The sequence below is a fragment of the Vicugna pacos genome, unplaced genomic scaffold, assembly GCF_048564905.1.
Source record: "Vicugna pacos unplaced genomic scaffold, VicPac4 scaffold_20, whole genome shotgun sequence".
Lineage (NCBI taxonomy): Eukaryota > Metazoa > Chordata > Mammalia > Artiodactyla > Camelidae > Vicugna > Vicugna pacos.
The window spans coordinates 71,992,699-72,013,790 of NW_027328741.1; the positions used below are offsets into that span (position 1 = coordinate 71,992,699).

The 21,092-nt window shown below is 32.3% G+C and overlaps 1 long non-coding RNA gene across 2 annotated transcripts; it reads left to right on the forward strand.

The window, feature by feature from the left end:
* Positions 1–11,848: 11,848 nt before the first annotated feature.
* LOC140693928 (uncharacterized) lies at positions 11,849–13,567 on the forward strand. Of its 2 annotated transcripts, none has more exons than XR_012069643.1 (2): positions 11,849–12,018; positions 13,408–13,567. It is a non-coding gene; the product is annotated as an uncharacterized lncRNA (long non-coding RNA). The 2 variants fall into 2 exon arrangements; XR_012069644.1 differs by having other exon boundaries at positions 11,858–12,018; positions 13,384–13,567.
* The last annotated feature ends 7,525 nt before the right edge of the window (positions 13,568–21,092 follow it).

Genomic DNA, 21,092 nt, shown 5'->3' on the forward strand with positions numbered 1-21,092 from the left:
GAAATAAATAACACAGAGATGAAAAAGAACACAGGAAAAAAATCAACCAATTCAAAAGCTGGTTTTTCCAAAAAGTAAGTAAAATCGACAAACCTGTGGCCAAAGTCAAAAAGAAGAAAAGAGAGAGAGTACAAATCACCAAATAAGAAATGAGAATGCAGAAATTACCACAAAATTTAGAAAAACAGAATATCATATGAGAATAGTATGAAAATATATTAAACCAAACTGTGTAACCTACAATAGCTGGACAAGTTTCTGTGATCATACTGTCCACCAAGACTGAATCAAGACGTAACTGACCCCTTGAAAAAGCAGAGCACCAGAAATGAAATTAAAATAGCAATATAAAACTTCCCTAAAAATAGCAGCCATGACTGGATGGATTCACCGAGGAATTCTACCAAACATAACAGAAGAACTCATACTAGTCCTTCTCAAACTCTTCCAGATGTTTGAAAAGAAAGGAATATTCCCAAAGTCATTCTATGAAACCACAATCACCCTGATACCACAACCAGGCAAAGACACTACCAAAAAAGAGTATCATATGCCAATATCATTGATGAAGACAGACACCAAAATCCTCACCAAATAGTAGCAAATAGAATCCAACAACACAGAAAAAAGATTATACATCATGACCAAGTGGGGATCATGCCAGGGACACAGGGGTGGTTCAACATATGCAAATCAATCAATGTAATACAGCACATCAACCAGAGAAGGAACCAAAACCACATGATCATCTCAATAGATGCAGGAAAGCATTTGATAAAATTCAACACCCACGTATGATAAAAATTCTCACCAAAGTGGGCATAGAGGGAATATATGTCAACATCATGAAAGCTATAGATAACAAACCTACAGCCAGCATAGTACTCAATGGTGAGAAAGTGAAATTCTTTGCACTAAAATCTGGGAAAGTAAAAGAATGCACACTACCACGACTCCTACTCAAGATAGACTTGGAAGTCCTAGCCACAGCAATCAAACAAGAGAGAGAAGTAAAGTGGATGCAAATTGGAAAGGAAGAGGTAAAAGTCTCACTATATGCAGAGAATATGTTACAATATATAGAAATATGTTACAATATATAGAAAATATATATTGCATAAATTTCCTTGTATAAAAATTAAAACCAAGAATAAACAAATGAGACCTAATGAAACTTACAAGCTTCTGCACAGTAAAGACGCCGGAAGTAAAACAACAAGACAACTTACGGAATGGGAAAAAATTTGCATATGAAACCGTCAAAGGATTGATCTCCAGAGTATATAAGCAGCTCATCCAACTGAATAAGAAAAAATAAACAACCCAATCCAAAATTGGGCAGAAGACATAAACAAGCAATTCTCCAAGGAAGACATACAAATGATCAAAAGGAACATCAGAAAATGCTCAATATCACTGATGATCAGAGAAATGCCAATCAAAACTGCAATTAGATATCACCTCACACCAGTCAGAATGGCCATCATTCAAAAATCCACAAATGACAAATGCTGGAGAGGCTGTGGAATAAAGGGAACCGTCCTTCACTGCTGGGGGCCATGCAGGTTGGTGAAGCCACTGTGGAAAACAGGATGGAGATTCCTCAAAAGCTTTGGAATAGACTTACTATATGACCCAAGAATCCCGCTCATGGGCATAAATCCAGAAGGAACCCTACTTCAGGAAGACACCTGCATTCCAATGCTCATAGCCAGCACTATTTATAATAGCCAAGACATGGAAACAGCCTAAATGTCCATCGAAAGTTGACTGGATAAAGAAGAGGTGGTATATTTATACAATGGAATAGTAGTCATTCTTATAAACTGACAATATAATGCCATTTTCAGCAACATGGATGGTCCAGGAGAAAATCAGTCTAAGTGAAGTAAGCCAGAAATAGAAAGAAAAATACCATATGAGATGGCTCATGTGTGGAATCAAAAAACAAAACCAAACTTAGCAAAAAATGCATAAATAGAAAACAGAAATATACTCGCAGGCAGAGAATACAAAGTGTTGTTTGCCAAGGGGTGGGGTGTGGGAAGAGATAGGCTGGGAGGTCAAAATTGTAAAATAGATAAACAGGATTGTACTCTATAGCACAGGGAAATATATAAAAGACGTTAACGGCAGCTCACAGGTGAAAAAATGGGAGAAAAAATGTATATATGTTAATTGTACCTAAAAAAGTTTGCTCTAAAATGGACTTTGAGACAACTTTGTAAAATGATTGAAAATCAATTTAAAAAAGTTAAAAAAAGAAAAAAACATGATCCTAAATATTACAGGTGTTAATGTAAATTAGAGAGCAAAAACAACTATTGAAAAAGTAGTAAAACCAATGATTTTGTTTTTTGTTTTCTTTTTAAGATAAGCAAAATCAAAAAACCTCTATCCAGGTGCATCATGAAGAAAAGAGAGATGCTCCAAAGAAATAAATTCAGAAATAAAAGTGAAGAAATAACAATTGTTCTCTCAGATATACAAAAAAGGGAACATTTTGTCACCAATTACATGCTAATAAACTGGAAAACTTAGAAGAAATAGACAAATGTCTAGAAATAGACAGAGATAAGGAGAAACATTAATTTGAACAAACTGTTTACTAGAAGAAAGATAGAATCTGCATTTAAAAAACATTAAACATTGGTGCAGATTTAAACAGCTCCCGTGGAGAATTGCAGAAAAATACAAAGCAGGACTTATACTCTTCAAACTATTCAAAAATAGTGAAGATGTAGGGAACTCCCATATTAATTCTATGAAGCTTTCATTACCCTGATAGCAAAGCCAACAAACAAAGTACAAGCAAAGAGAATTTCAAGCCAATAACTTTGATTGAAATAGATGCAAAAATTCAAAAAAGTATTATTAATAAACTAAATCCAGCAATACCTAAAATGAATCATACAACATGATCAACTTTAATTCATTGCAGGGTCATAAGAGAGGTTGAAATTACATGAAATCAATCAGTTTGATACACCACATTAACAAAAGAAAAAGGGAAAATGACTTGGTCATCCCAATAAATCGATAAACAACATTTCACAAACTTCAACTTTCATTCATTAAAACAGCAGCAGCAACAACAACAAGAACAGTAGAATCAACAAAAACAGAAACTTCTTACCAAAGTAGGATTCAGGAAATATATCTCAACATAACTAAAGTCATTAATTACAGACACACAGACAACATAATATACAAAAGTGAATAACTGAAAGCCAAATTAAGGAATAAAACAAGGATGCACACTCTCACCATTTCTATTAAACACAGTATGGGAAGTCATAGCAACAGCAATCGGACAAGAAAAAAACGTTACTCAAGTTGGATTGAATAAAGTAATACTGTTATTATTTTAGATGACAGGATAATCTATATAGAGAACCCTAAAGATTCTCCACATGAAAACAACTAAAACTATTAAAGACATTTAGCAAAGTAGGATGATTCATGATTAATATACAAAAAATGTCACATTTCTTTATACTAACAGTGAAATATTCCATTATTTAAAAAAGATCCATATGAAAACAGATCAAAAATGAAAAATCTATGAAAAATCCAAGATAATAAAATCAATAGGACACTGATAAAGAAATTTGAATTTGATGCAAAGAAATGGAAAGAAATTTCAAGATCTTAGTTTAGAGGAATTAATAGTGTTAAAATATGTATACTACAAAAAATGTCTACAAATATAAAGTGATTCAGATCGAATTACATGATATTTTCCACAGAACTTAAAACAGTCCTAAGATTTGTATGGAAAAGCAAAAGAACTAGAACTGCAAAAGAAACAATGAGGGAAAAGTACAAAGTTGGTTGCATAACGCATATCCCTCCCAGATCTCAGACTATATTACAAAAACTGTAATCAAAACAGCACAATGCTGGAAAACAAACAAACATCTATATCACTGGAACAGAACACAGAGGCTGAATTAAACATCACACCTATGGTCAACTAAACTATGACAAAGGAATCAAAATTATATAATGCCTAAAAGACAGTCTTCAGCATGTGATGTTGAGAAAGTTAGACATCTACATGTAAATCAATGAAATTAGAACACTCCATCACACTGTACAAATATAAACTCTAAATGTTTTAAATATCTGAATCTAATACATGACACAATAAACTCCTGGAAACTAACATAGTCAAAACATAAATTGTAGCGAAATTTTCTTATGTCACTCTCCCAAGCTGAAAACAATAAAGGCAAAATAATCAAATAGATCCAAATTAAACTTAAAAGCTTCTATACAGCAAAATAAACAGAATGAAAAGATGAACTTCCAAATGGGAGAAAACATTTGGAAACAATGCAATCAACAAGAGGCTAATTTCTAAAATACACACATCGTTCATACAACTCCATTTCAAAAATCTACAAACAACTCAGCCAGAAAATGAGCAGAAGGCAATTTTCTATAGACCTATCATATGACCCAGCAATCCCACTCCTGGGCATATAAAGCCTAAAATCTGAAAACAAAGAATCGTAGTGTAAAATATAAGAAGTAAACTCTGACATTGGATTTAATTTGATTCTCAATATGTCTCCTCTGCCAAGGGAAGCAGATGGAAAACAAACAAAATATGATTGTATCACTCTAAACAGATTTACACTGCAGAAGAAATGATCAATAAAGTGAAAAGTCAATGAACACAATGGGAGAATATATTTGCAAGTGAAATTTTCCAAACAAGAGTTAATATGCAACTATATGGGAAACTCATACACCACAAAAACAAAAAAAGACCAAACAATCCAGTTAAAAAAGTGTCCATAGGAACTGAATAGATAGATCTGAATCAATTTTCTGTAGAAAACATACAGTTGGCAAAATGACACATGAAAATATGTTCAGAGCTATAAATTATTGGGAAAGTCATAAACCAAAAATGAGACAAGACCTCACAATTGTCAGAAGGCTCTCATCAAAAAGAAAAGAAATAGATGTTGGTGAGATTGTGTAGGAAAAGGAACACTGTGGACAGTGTTGATAGGAATGCAAAGTATTGATTGCATTGCATATGTACATCAAATTTTCTTCATCCATTTTTCTGTCAAGGAATATTGTGTTTGTAGGCCCCTGTCTGAAGGCTACTGCTAAGAAATTTGGGGTGCAGTTGTCTTTTTGAAATATGGTTCCGATTGATGTCTACCCAGAAGTGGGATTGCTGGATCATATGTTAAGTCTATTTTTATACTTTAGAGGAATCCCCATCCTGTTTTCCACAGTGACTGCACCAACTTCATTCCTACCAACAGTTTAGGAGGGTTCCCATTCTCCACAGCTTCCCCAGCATTTATTGTTTGTGGACTTTTGAATGATGGCCATTGTGACTATTGTGAGGTGATACTTCATTATCGTTTTGAATTGTCCTTCTCTGATAATGATAGTGAGCAATTGTTTTTCATAAATCTATGTGTCATTTGTATGTCTCTTTTGGAGAATTGCTTGTTTAGGGCTTCTGCCCATTTTCAGATTGGGTTTCTTGTTTGTTTTTTTTATTATTATTAGATTGTATGAAGTCATTATATTTTGGAAATTTAGCCTTTGTCAGTTGCATTATTTCTAAATATTTTCTTTAATCCTGTAGGTTGTCATTTTGCTTTGTTTATGGTTCCATTTTCTGTGTAAAAGCTTAGAAGTTTAATTAGGTCCCATTTATTAATTTTGCTCTTACACCCATTAACTGGATAGGCTGTTCTAGGAGATCATTGCTGAGATTTATCTCAGAGTGTTTTGCCTATATTTTCTTCTAGGAGATATAGTGTGTCTTGCCTTACATTTCAGTCTTCAAGCCATTTTGAGCATATTCTTGTGTATGGATTGAAGGATTGTTCTAACTCCATTGCTCTGCATGCTGCTATCCAGTTTTCCCAACACCAGTTGGTGAAGAGATGGGCTTTTCTCTGTCATATTCTTGGCTACTATGTCAAATATTAATTGAACATAGGCCTTTAGATTTATTCCTAGGCTCTCTATTCTCTTCCATTGATCCATATGCCTGTTTCTGTACCAATATCATGTCGTTTTAACTATTGTAGCTCTGCAATAGTGTATGGAGACCAGTCGGGTTATTGCTCCAGCCTCTTTCTTTGTCTTTAATATTGTTATGGAAATTATGGATCATTTTGGATTCTATATAAATCTTCTGATCATTTGTTTCAGTCCTCAAAATAAATGTTTTGCATACTTTGATAGGAAACCAGTTTAAGTTTGTGGATTACCTTGGACATTATGGCCATTTTAACAGTATTATTGCTTCCATTACGAGACCATTGGGTATCTCTTCAATTCTTAAAATCTTTCTTGATTTCCTCAATCAATATTTCCTTTTTCTCCATGTATAAGTCATTTGCCACCTTGGTCAGAGTTATTCTTAAGCATTTTATAGTTTTGGGTGCAGTTATTAAAGTGATTGTTTCCATACTTTGTTTTCCTGATGATTCAATGGTAGTGTAAAAAATGTAATTTTTTTTGTAGATTAATCTGGCTACCTAGCCCAGTTCCTTTTTTAGCCTAAGTAATTTTTTGTGAAGCTTTTACAGTTTTCTATACACAGTGTCATGTCTGCATAAATTGACAACTTTACCTCTTCTTTCCCAGTCTGAATAGTTTTGTTTATTTTCCTTGCCTGATCGTTGTGGCTAGGAATTCCAAGACTATATTGAATTGAAATTGTGGGAATGGGCATCCTTGTCTTGTCTCAGGTTTTGGTGGGAAGGGTTTCAGTTTTTCACCATTGAGTATTTTGCTGGCTATATATTTGTCATAAATAGCTTTCATTATGTTGAGATATGGTCCCTCTATGCCCACTGTGATAAGAGCTTTTATGGCAAATAGATGTTAAATTTTATCAAATGCTTTTTCTGCATCTGCTGAGATGATCATATCGTTTTTGTCTTTTGTTGATATGGTGTATCACAATTGACTGATTGATTTGCATATGTTCAACCATCCTTGTGTTCCTGGGATGAACCTATCTTGACCACGGTGCATGATCTTTTTTTCACATGCTGTTGGATTCTGTTTGTTAATACTTTCTTAAGGACATTCACATCTATGTTTCTCAATGATATTGGCCTATAGTTTTCTTTCTGGGGTAGTGTCTTTGTCTGGTTTGGTATCAGGTTGATGTTGGCCTTATGGTGTGGGTTTGGGAGTACTCTCTCCATATCAATGTTTTGGAAGAGTTTGAGGAGGACTTATATGGATTTTTCTTTGTATGTTTGTTCAAATTCCCCAGTGAAGCTATTTGGGTTTGAATTTTGTTTGCAGATATTTTTTATTGTATTGATAATTGTATTCCATTTCTAGTAATCTGTCTGTTCAAATGGTTAATTTCTTCTTGATGCAATATTTGTGGACTGAATGTTGCCAAAAACTTCTCCATTACTTCCTGGTTATCCAGTTTGTTTCCATACTGTTGTTCTTGATATTTCCTTATGATATTTTGTAAATTTGTTGTACTCTTTGTATTTTCTCCATTTTCATTTCTTATATTATTTGGGTTCTCTTTCTTTTCTTGTTGGTGATCCTGCCGAGAGATTTGTCAATTTTGTTTAAAGTTTCAAAAAAGAATTTGATTGATTTTTTTTCTATTTTTTAATCCCTATTTCAATTCTTTCCTCCTTGAGCTTTACTTTTTCCCCCTTTCTGCTGACTTTTGGTTTTGTTTGCTCTACTCTTCATGATTAGTTTACATAGAACTTCAGATTATTTATTTGAAACTGTACTTCTTTTTGAGGAGGGCTTTGTCACTAAGAACTTCCCTCTTAAACCTGCTTTAACTGTATTCCATAGACTTTGTGAAGTGTTTTGTCATATTTCTCAAGATATTTTTTAATTTCTTCTTTTATTTCATCAACTCCCTCCTTTGTTATAGTACCATGTTTTTTAATCTGGATGCTGTCATTTTTTCTCCCTGTTTTTCTATGATTTATTTCTAGTTTCATAGTATTATACTCAGAAAAGATGCTTGAAATAATATTTATCTTTTTAAATTTTTTGAGGCTTCTTCTGTGCCTGAGTTAATAATCTTTCCTTGAAAATGTTCCATGTGTATTGGAAAAGAATGTATATTCTGTTTTTGGGAGAAGTACTCTTTTGGAAGTATCAACCATCTCCAATTATTTTATCATGTCTTTTAGTATCTTTGTTCCCATATTAATTATGTGTGTGAAAGACCCGTCCAGTGATGGTAACGGGGTGTTATAGTATCCTATTGTGATTGTGTTCCCAGCGATTTCTCTCTTTTTATCTATTAGTATTTGCTTTATTTATTTAGGTGCTCCTATATTGAGTGCATATGTATTAATGAGTATAAAACACTCATTTTCTATTGCTCTTTTAATCATTATATCATGTCCTTGTTTATCTTTCTCTATGACCTTTCTTGTAAAGTCTATTTTTGTGAAGTAAGAACTGCTAGTCCTGCTTTCTGGTCATGTGTATTTGCATGCAATATATTCTTCCATCTTCTCACTTCCAATTGTGTTTTCCACTTACTAAATAGGGTCTCTTGTATGCTTCATTATGTAGGGTCTTGTTATATTATCCCATCTGACTATATATCTTTTGAATGAAGCATTAATTCCATTTTCATTTGTGATAATTATTGATAGACTGGTGTTTATTTCCATTTTGAACTTCATTTTCCAGTTGATGTGGTATTTCCTTTTTGTTCATTTCTTTTTCTTTTTATGGCTTGATAGTTTTCTTTTATTATCTTGGTTTCTTTATGGCTTTGTGATTTCATTGTAAGATTTTGACTTATGTGTACCTTGTTGTGTATTTATATTGACCCATAATGTATCTGTTTATTTTAACTGATAAGAATACAAACTCTTACCCATCCTACAGAGAAGAGAAACAAGAAATAAAAACGCTGTATTGTCCTGTTTCATTCTGTGACCCTTAAAAATTCTGATGTTCTCTTTTAGAACATCTTATATATTCTGTTGTAAGTCACTGAAGATATTGCCTTTATAATTATGCCTTTCTCTTTTCTATAGCATCCTGCTTCTTTTGTATTTAGAGTAGATCTTTCATTATTTCATTTTCTCTTGCCAAATTCTTTAAGTATTTGCTTGTGTGGAAGTTATTTACCTCTCCTTCTATTCTCAAAGATAGCCTTGCTTGATAAAGTATCTTTGATTACAGCTTTCTTTCATTCAGTAATTTGAATAGGTCTTGCCACTGCCTTCTGCCGGCTGTATTTGTGTAGGAAACGAGTTTACATATATTATGCATATAATTATATATATATGAAAAGAACACCTCGAAATGAATTTAACAAATAAGGTGAAAGCGTATACGTTAAAAAACAGAAAACATTAGTGAAGGAAATTAAAACTGATCCAAAGAAATGAAAAGATCTCTTATGTTAATGATGTGAATCTATGTGGTTGAAACAACCATTCTACCCAAGGGAATCTATATTTAGTTTGATTCATGTCAAAATACCTATGAGATTTTTCCATTATATAGAACAAATAATATCAAAATTTATATGTAACCACAAAGATCATGAGTTGCCAAAATAATCTTGAAAAAGTGTATTAAATGTCATGGTGTAAAATTCTCTGATGTTAAACACTCTTACAAAGCTTTAGTAAATAAAACAACATGATACTGGCTCAGAAACAGACACCAATCAATAGAAGAGTGTAGAGCAACCAGATATAATCCCTCACACCTATGATGAATTAACCCATGAAAAAGAAAGCTAGAGTATAAAATGAAGAAAACATATTCTCCTCAATAATTAGTGCTGTGGAGATTGAATATTGAAAAGATAGATTACAATATTTCCTCACATTGTATACAATCCATGAGCACAGAATATCTTTCTATTTAATTAATTTATTTATATTTCTTACACCTGAAATTTATAGATCTATGTTTAGATCTTTTATTTCACTTAACAAATGTATTCCTATTTTATTCTTTTTGGTATAGATTTACACACAAGTGTTTTCCTAATTTCTCTTTCTGATAATGTGTCGTTACTATATAAAAATGCAACGGATATTTGTATATTGATTTTGTATTCTGCAAGTATACTAAATTTGTTCATTATTTCTTACAGTCACTGGAGGAGTCTATGGAGTTTTCTATCAATGTATAATTATGTCATCTGTAAATACTTTACTGAATTTTACAAGTTGGATACCTTTTATATTTTTTCTTGACAAGATGTTCTGGCTAGGACTTCTAGTAGTGTAATTTAGGACGTGTGAAAATGAGCTTCTTTTTCTTATTACTGTACCAGAGGAAAACCTTCCTGTATGTTAACATTGAACTTGATGTTACTCATGGGTTTTTCATATATGGCTTTTATTTTGTTTAGTTAACTTCTATATAGAGCGAATTTGTAAAGAATATTTAAATAAAATAGTTAAGATCAGTTCTGTCAATAAATTTCCTATATTTCTTGAAATTGTAATTTTTCAATTCTTTGTTTTTTATAGGATGTTACCACATATAATAATCTGCGTATGTTAAATAATATTTATGAATCAAGACTAAATCCAACTTAACTATAGTTTATAATACATATAATATGCCATGAATTCAGGTTGCTAATATTTATTTAGAATGGAATTTACAGATACTGAAGTAAGAATTTACATTACAGCTTGATTTTACATTTATTTACTTAAAATTATATCTGTCATTTTGAATTTGGCTTATCCTTAATGGAATTTATTTTGAAATAAATAATATAAATTTTGGTATAAATCCAGTTATACTGGATTTATATATAATATATAATACCAGTTATATCAGTTTACTGATACAGAACATAGCTATCATTTACAATTAGTGAACAGAACACTTGCCTTAAAATGCTGTATTATATAAACAATGCCAACTATTTGAAGACTGAGAAACATATTGCTTCCTAAAATGCATTACCTGGTATTTTCCACCCCAAACCACATATACTGTTATTTCTTTGTTTTTTGATTGTTTGTTTGTTTGCCCCTTAATGGAGGCACTGCTTATTGAACCCAGGATCTTGTACATAAGAGTATTTATCAACAGCATTTTGGAACACATAACAGAAGCCACAAGAGTATGGATTATACAGATGACATGAAAATTTATTCCTTCTAGGGACTGAAAAACCTCTGACTGAAAGAATGGCAAAAATAAACTTTTGCAAATATACAATAAGATTGTCTCTTTTGTACTTTTTATACCAGAATATTAAATTATATTTGTTTTATTTATACCACTGAATTACAATTTAAAACAAAAATTTCCCCCTTTGGGATTTCTTAAATTTGATTGATTATATAAATAAAATTTTATTTTAAAAATATTTACAATTTATTTATTAACATTCCAAATAAACTGATATTTATTTTTCTCATATTTTGAATATACAGCTTCTTATTTTAAAGAACACAGATAAATACATACTTCCATTTCTGAATCAAATTATGTTTAATTTTAATAACAAATGATATTGAAATTGTTACACATTTTCTGTAGAGGTTTTACACAAATTTCACTTTAACTTCCAAAACTTTAAAATTTTTTTTTTGCATTATTTATTCTCTGTTCACCAATCTAGTATAAATTTGTGTACAAAAGTATGAAGATTGGTTTTATTTCATAGACCCCAAAATTATATTATTTAAAAAGATTTTGTGGGGATAATATTTGCAGATCACACTATAAAAATAAGCAACATTTATGTTTCATTTTAACTGGATGAATGAGAAGTAAACACTGGCGGAATTTTACACTTGGGTTGCTGGGATACCAGTCGTATTGTGATGACACAGCTACTCAGGTTGAGAACCATTGTGATTGCCTAGCAGTTTATCTGTGCAGGCTTGCCAAATCAGCATTTGAACCTGCAGTGCTCAAAATCATGCAGATTATAAAAGTAGCTGTAGAAAAAGTTATTTGAGATGACACCTGTTTCTTCAGAAATTCAAGATGTGTCTCATAAAGATGGACCAACTGTTTCAGGTAACTCTGGTAGATCTCTATTGTGTGATCAAACATTCTCTGGGGACTTGGACTTAAGGTCTAAGATTGAAGAAAATGCTTTTCAGACTTTGTCTGAAGAATCTTTGATAAAAAGACCATGTTACACACATTGTGTCTCAGAACCAGATGAAGATAATGATTTTCGTTCTCTGAGATTTCCAAGAAAACTCTGGAAAATGGCTAGGAGTGACCAATATCAATCCATCTGGTGGGATGATAATGGATCTTCCATAGTGATTGATGAAGATGTCTTTAAGAAGGTAGTTTTGGAAAGAAAGGCCCCTTTCAGAATATTTAAACTGGAAGTATGAAAAGTTTAGTTAGACAGCTTAACCTTTATGGGTTTAGTAAAGTGAGGCAGAATTTTCAAAGATCTGCTTGTCTAGCTGACTTTCTGGCACAAGGAAAAGAAGTCTCTGTTTTAAGCAAGGTATTCAGAAATTTTAGTAACCACTTGGTAACTTATATATGAAAATTTATGTTGCACATCAGTCTATGGTAATATATATTTAAAGCTAGATTTTGAAAACTGTATAAAATTACCAAGTCTTAAATTCTTTATTTTTTCTAAAAATGAGGACAGTGCCATATGTATTCAAGATTCAGAGAAACTTTGCTTGCAACTATGAATCTTATCAGAAATCTATATAAAGGTATTAAAGCTGCTTGTGAAAAGTGGCATTCACAGTTACTGCAAATGCTAACTTCTTTAATTTGATGACTATACTACTTATATGTGTATTTTACAAATAAGGAAATTTAAAAAATAGCAATGTTCATATTTTCATGATATTATCTGTGCATTGTAAATGTGAAATCTGATGTTTTATACGTTAGGCTTATTGTAGTCTTGTATTTTCGTTTAAAATATTACTAAAATTTTTCACTTTGATTGTAGCTGCATATCTACCATAATTCAAATTTTAAACGAGTCTTTCCCCAGGTTTTAATCAGAATAAAAAGAAGAGTTGGGATTAAAAATGCCTCTCTGGTATCTTCATTGTCTTAAGATTTCAATAAGAAGCACTTTATTGCAGGGGGTAATGTGGATACTCATAATTCTGGTTTTGTGGCTGACACTAGTGGAGAAAGTGCATTTTTACCTTTTGCAAAATTAAAAATGCCTCTAATTAGAAAGCCCTCTACTAGCCACATAATTGGTAATAAAACTACCCCAATCAGCGTTGATTTTTCTGGTCCATCAGACCACCAGAACAAATTGCAGTAGATCAGCATGCTATTTTAAATCAGTTGAACATTGTCCACTGGCACACTCAAAGCAGATACACTGAAGCAAATGACCTTATTATGAAGTTCATTAAAACCAAAAATTCTACTTCTCAGAACACCATCTTGTCTCCAATGCAGAGTAATTATTTTGGACTGATGGTGGAGACTTCTGCTTTTCCAAATGGATATCACAACATATCTGCCAAAGAAGGTCGTTTTTCTAAACTTCAACCAGGGAGCAATGCACGGTTTCCAGTGACAATGACAGCTTATACATCAGCTACCTCTCTTTCAAGGCCAACTCATCAGCCAACTTCACTTTATGAACGTCACCCTAATTACAAAGGATCTACCAGAGGACTACCAGTTTATGCAGGATAACAACGATTAAAATTGATGTTGGCAAATGTTGACAGATATCTGCAATTTTCTTATTTGAACAAGAAGCATAGATGTGTACCTGTATTAACCTTATTTTTTTAAATTAGGTTAAGATTAAATGGGAGACTAAATTAACATTTAAGTTAAAAAGAGATATTTGATTGATATGATCATTTGATGGAAAAATATGGGAGTAAATTTAAATATTTTCTTGTAAGGAGGAAGAGAAAATGGAAGAATTTGGAAAAAGACTAAAACATGGAGAGAGGGAAAATTACTAAGTGGTTTCTTGTTCATCCTGGAAAGTATTAAAAGGGTTTATAGGATAGGCTGGAACAGGAGATAAATGCAGGAACCGGCCCAGGGATCATGGTCTCTATTATGTCATCCCTGGAATCATAAAGGTCACATGATGTAGTCTCAGATGGCACATTCAGCATGTGGTAGAATTTAAGAAGTAATTTTATCTATGGTCTTCTTTGTGCTGTTTTCAAAGCATTAAAATTGGTGCTTTCATTTCCTGCCCTCAAGAGTCTACATTATATTTTCAAGTCAATAGTTTATGTTGCTTTTATATTCAAGGGAAAGACAAGCTTACGTCCTCAGGGTGGCATTTAATGCCTTTCCAACTCTAAGCACACAAACTCATCTTGGTTTAGTCATTTCTTTATAAATCTGGCATCTCACTACCTTGGTATATCTTTATGTTTCACTGTATCTGGAAATATATCCAGGCAAACGATTGTCAACTATGTTAGCTGCAACCTCACCACTTTTACTCCAGCTCATCCTTGGATTTTGGGTGTCCTCCTTTTATCTACTTAGACTTTCCCTGTCTCAGTACAGAAACCACCTCCTCCAGATGTTTTCAGTCTATCCCCCTTTCCTTGTTTAACTTGGATACCAGCACAGTAAGCACAACACATGTCACAGGATGCATTTTTGTATTAAGTGAATGAAAAACACATGTTGACTTTAAGCAATATCTACTTTCCTGAAACAAGAAAACTCTCATGGTTTTCAAACTATTTCATTATGTTCTACACCGCAAACTAGATCTTTCATAGCCCAAGGACAAGTCAATCAAGACAGTAAGTGGAGTTAGGTACAGGAGACAAAATAATATTTACTTCTTAATTCATGCCTGCAGAGGCATAAAGCAATCCATTCACATTTGCTGGATTTGTTCCTGTCTCTTCATCACCCACCCACCACAAAACAGCTGAATCTCTTCCCCATACCAATAACTATACTGACTTATTATTAATATACTTCTTAGAATCAGAGCTTTGTCCAGAAGAGACAGTGCCTTTGCAAACATTTAATGTAGGTTTATACACACCAAATAAGTTGTGCCCTTTCTAACCTTCACAAAGTAAGTATCTAAGTGGTAATATCCCCTTGGTTGTGGTTCTCGTATTCAGTAACCAAATTGCAATCTAAATTATGTGGACTAGAAGGAGGTGAGGGTGGTGGAATTAAAAATTTTCCAACTGCAAGAATACCAAATTTCTGCAGATATTAGGAAATATAAAATATTCATGGAAGACTTTGACTATTTCCCACTAATTTTAAATAAAAGGTGAAGCATATTCAGAATGTGAAATGCCCTGAAATGCTGGAAAAATTGTAGGCAAGTTCAGGGATCCTAAGGCCTTTACTCACAATGATGCAGCTAGTGTCATCTGATAAGACTGAAATGGTAACATTGTGTCCGAAAATGTGTCTCCATTTGTGAAGAAAGCCTTTGATAATCTGGAGAATGGGCAAATTGGCCAGGGTAATCTCTAACAACATCCTGTAAATATGACCTTCACCAAGAGAATAAAAGAGCCCACTTGCAGCAGGAGAACTGTGTCTGGAGAGCAGTGGTGTTTCCTACAACAGAAACATCACGGTTTTAAATTTGTCAGCTCAACTCTGATGGTGGCTATGTTGTTGCTTACATTAGCAGTCTGGGGTTCAGATGGGCTGGTTCAGCAGCTAATTTCCAGCTCTCTTATCAGACAGTGGGTCTTAGCGTGATCATCTTAACAAGGTTCTATACTGATAAGTCAAAGGCTACAGTTTACTTTCAAAATTAGAAATTCTAAGGAAGAATATTATTTGTTTGTCCATCTGTAGTTTTCTACCTGAGAAAAGCTAGAATATTGGCCAATGTCAAAAGTTGGCTCGTGCTTTGAAAATTATACTCTGAGCTCTGCCCAATGAATTCTTCCCATTAAATACTACAAATCTCTCTACCACTGTGTGTGTGTGAAGATGGATTGTTAAGCAGTAACTAAGTTTGTCTTAGTTGAGTCATCAGTGAGTTATTCCTCTGCACCTGTCAGAATGTCTGTGAGATAAGAGTTTCATTGAACCACCAGATTTTCTTCAGATTAGGGAGAGGTAGATTATATTTTTCCCTGTATACTAATTGTTACCTGTTCATTGAATCCAGAGCTGATGCTAGGGCCAAGCCACTGAATCCTTGAATTGGACTGAGGCATATACCTTCTGCAGCCCCCAGAGCCCAGCACTGGACTGTGTCTTTTTTAATTTAAACTTATGTTTAAGTTTTTTTTTCTTTTAATTCTCATTGTTGACACAACTTACTTTGGCTTTGAACACCCGTTGACTAATTTATAGGGACTGAATCACTGACTTATTCCCGTTCACCTTGAAATTGCAATAAACTTTTTTCCTTGTACTAACTGGAATACAGTGAGCATGGTCATCATTTTGAGAGCAGTCCTCAGTCCTAGTAATGCAGAAATTTGCACTTCTTGGACCAGCACTTGAGCAAGAATATTTGTTGTGGATCTGAGGGGTTATCCTCACATACCCTAATGCAACCATGAGAAAACACCACATTGTTATCCAAAATCAAGTCTTTGTCAGTATTGCATTCCCATTGCAAAACAGTTAAGAATTGTAGGAGTCCTTAGATTTTACCATGCTGAGATTTTTAGCAACCTAGCATAATCATTTCTTACAGATGCTGTCGGGGAGATGAGACCATTGGTCACAGACATTGAACTTTATCACTCAGAGCAGGAGCAGCCAGTTTTAAATTTGTATCCATTCCCTAATATCAGATGAATACACAGAGTGAAATTTTGATACCTAAAGAAGCAGTGGGCTGTTAACATGAAGAAAGCTTAAAGCATGGTAAAATCCTAATTTTATTAGTATCTTTATGTATAATTTATTTGAATCACTTATTTATTAGTATCTTTACCTAGGATAAGTATATCATGACTCAAGTTTACTTGCTGCAAAACGAATCATGAAAAATTTCATGGGAAATCATGACCTTTGAATTTCCATTTTTACTTCCGCTTTATTGACATATAATTGGCATAAAACATTGTGTAAGTTTAGGTGCACAGGATATTGATTTGATTTATAAGTATTAAGAAATAAATATCATAGCAAGTTTAGGGAGAATTCATTATCTTATATAGATACAATTTTAAAGAAATACAATTTGTCTTTTGGTTGTGATGAGAAATCTTATGGTCTACCCACTTAACAACATTAATATAGAACATAAAGCAGTATTAATTGTAATTTTCATGTTATTGCGGGGCATCCCTAGAACAGGTTTATTTTACGGCTAGAGTTTTTTAGCTTTTGAGTGCATTAATCAATTTCTCCTTTCCCAAATACTGCCTTTGTTAACTACAAATCAAATTGTTTTTTCTATAAGTGTGTTTGTTTGTTTTTGAAGTGCACTTTAATCTATAACTCTGTGTGAGTTTCTCTTACATAACATAATTTTTGCTATTTTTAATACATTTCAAACTGATCAAAAGATAAATCTAGTTTTGATAGTTGCTATTTAAAGATATTTCATAGTTATTGACTATTCCCCACACAGTAAATTTCTTGTCCCTGATATTTTAATTTGCAACTGGAAAAATTTCTCTCTTAATTTTTCTCAACTATTTGTTTTTCTTCACCACATTTCCCTCCTTCATTTGAGCAACCTGTTGCTTTCTATATATATAAATTCTTTTCTGTTTTGTTATGTTCATTTCTTTAAATTCCAAATATGAGTAAAACTTTTCTGCATTTGTCCTCCTGTGTCTGACTTCTTTCACCTAACATATTACACTCTTGGTCTACACATTTGTTGCAAATGACAAGAACTTATTCTTTTTATAGCTGAGTAATAACCCATTGTATTTTTATGGGTATGAGTGCATATATATATATATATATAAGTTTAGTGTGCGTATATATATAAATATAGATAAATCTGCAGTTAATAGTTGGGTAGATATATATACTATAAACACACATTTTCTTTATCCATCATCTATTGAAAACCAATTAATTTTCTTTTATAGCCTGGCTATTGTAAATAATGCCACAGTGAATATAGGGTTGAATTTATCTTTTCTGATTTGTGTTTTCATTTTCTTGGAATAAGTATCTAGTTATGGAAATGTTGGTTCATATTTTATTTTTAATTTTTAGATAAAACTCCATACTGTTTTCCACAGAAGCAGCACAAATTTAAATTCACTCAAGCAGTGCAGCAGGGTGATTTTTCTTACATCCTCACCAATATTTATATTTGTTACCTTTTTGATCATAGTCTTTCTGACAGGAGTGGCATAATATCTCATTGAGTTATGGTCTTGCTTTTTTCTCATGGTTAGTCATGTTGACCATTTTCATGTGCCTGTTGATTACCTTTCCCCCACTGTATATTCATTTTTTTGTAATGGGCTAAATGACCATAACTGTCTGATTTCACTTTTAGGCATTCTGTTGTGTTCCATTATTCTGTTTGTTTTGTGCCTCTACCATATTCATTACTGTAGATTTGTATTATAATTTAAAATCAGGGACAGTGTTACATCCTCTATGTTCTTTGTCAAAGTTGTTTGTGTTTTAAGTTTGTTCATTATCTTTTCTTTTGTTTTTCTTTGTGACTTCAACTCTTTTGTGTTTACATGTAAATGTAATAATTATTTTTTATGTGTCTGAAAATGCCATTTTTATTTTGAAAAGCACTGAATTTAATTTGTGTATTTTCTTGGCTAGTACTGTCATTTAAACAATATTTTTCTTCTAATCTATGAGCACAGTATATCCTTTCATCTGTTTTCATTATCTTCAATTTCTGTTATAAATATTTTATAGTTTTCTGAGTACAGGTTTTTTAACCTCCTTGGTTGTACACATTTCTTGAGTTTTTTTTTTGTAATGCAACTGTAAATGAGACAGTTCCCTCACTTTCTGTATCTGTTAGCTTGTTGTTAGTGTGTAGAAATGCAAGATTTCTGTATGTTAATTTTACATTCTGAAATTTTACCAAATGCATTGAAAAGCACTCATAGCATTGTGGTGCCTTTTTAGGATTTCTGTTTAAGTATTTCATCTGCAAGCAGACTCTTGTACTCCTTTTCAGAAATACCTATATTTTATTTACTTTTATTTTGGATAGCTATGGCTAGAATTTCCAATAATATACTGAATAACAGTGGCAAGTGTGAACATTCTTGACTTCTTCCTGCTCTAACAGCAGATGCTTTCAGCTTTTAATCAGTGAGTGTCATGATAGCTGAGTTCTTGTCATATGCAACCTTAAATGTGTTGAGGTATGTTTCCTCATATCCATTTTGAGGAGAAATATAATCATAAATAGATACTGAATTTGTCAAAATATTTTATGACACTTTTGAGGTTACCATATAATTTTTATTTTTCAATTTGTTAGTTTGGTGTATCATATTGATAAATTTCTGGGTGATGAAACACTTTTGCATCCCTGGGATAAAAGGGACTTAATCATACTGTATAATCCCTTTAATGTTTTGTTTGCTTTGCTAATATTTATTGATCATTTTTGCATGTATGCTTCTCAGTTGTATTTAAACTGTAATTTTATGAAATATTTGTTCCTGTTTTAATAATAGTGTTATACAGAAAGGTGGGGTAGGAAGCCTTCTTTCCTTTGCAAATTTTTGGAATTCTCTGAGAAGTATAGGTGATAGCTCTTCTCTATATGTTTGGCAGAAATCACCTGTGAAACTGTCAAGGCCTGGAATTTTGTTTCTTGGGAGATTTTTTTTAATTACTTATTCAATTTCATTAGTGATAATCAGTTAATATTTTCTATTTCTCATTCCATTCTGGATATAAGTTCTTTCTAGGAAATTGTCCATTTCTTCGAGGGATTCCATTTTAATTGGCATATAGTTTGTTGTATCATCTTATGATGCTTTCTGTTATTTTGACATAAGCTGTAACTTCTCATTTATTTTGCAGCATTTTAACCTGCACTCTCTTTTTTGCTCATGAGTCTCATTAAATTTTATCAGTTTTATTTATCTTTCAAAGGCCACTACGTAGTTTCTTTAGATATTTCTACTTTTAATCTTTATTTTATGTATTTATTTTCTGATCTTTCAGCTATCTTTCTTTCTACTAACAAGTTTGTTTATTATTTTGCTACATCCTTTGTAAGATTATGTTATAAGAGAGAGATATTTCTTATTTGTATAAGTGGCATTGTTTTGCTCTAAGCATCCCTATTAATACTGCTTTTGCTATATCACATGAACTTTGTTTTTGTTGTTATATTTCTTTTTGTATTTTTTCTTTGATTTATGCAGCAATCCATTGGTTGTTTAATGTTGTATGATTTATCCTCCATACTTTACAATTTTTCTCATGTTATTCTTTTTAGTAAATTTCTGTTCTCACAGAATCCATATGTTTCTTCACAAAACAAGGAGAATAATAATAAAATTTACACTAAATTCTGAAAGGCACAAATTTTCAAAAATTATCCTTGAAAAATTAACAATGCTGTGAGTATTATCCTCCCTGACTTTAGAACATACTACAAAGCTACAGTAATCAAAACATCAAAATATATCACCAATAGAGTCACATAATCAATGGAAGAAAATAAAGGGTCCAAAAATAAACACACACACATATGGTCAATTAGTCTATAATGAAGGTGACAAGGGTATACAATGGAAAAAAGGCAGTCTCTTCAACAAGTAGTTTTGGGAAAACTGGAAATTACATGTAAAAGTTAGATGTAAGAGCAATTCCTTCCATAGAATAAAAAATAAAATAGAAATGGATTAATTTCCTAAATGTAAAACCTGAAACTATACAATCTCTGAAGAAGAACAAGAGCAGAAGTGCCTTTGTGATAAATCTTTGCAATATGTATTTTTATTTGTCTACTAAGCAACAAAAAAGGAAAACTAACAATAACTGTTTTTAATTATACTGAGGAAAAAATAGATGTAATATATGATACAGTGATTCCACTTCTTGTATAATTGTGAAATGCAAAATCTTTTGCAGAGCAAAGGAAATCTTCAGCAGGACTTATGACAACACATAGAATAGAAGGAATAGTTTCAGACTATGAAACCAACAAGGTGTTAATATCCATAATGTATATATAGCATATTAAACTC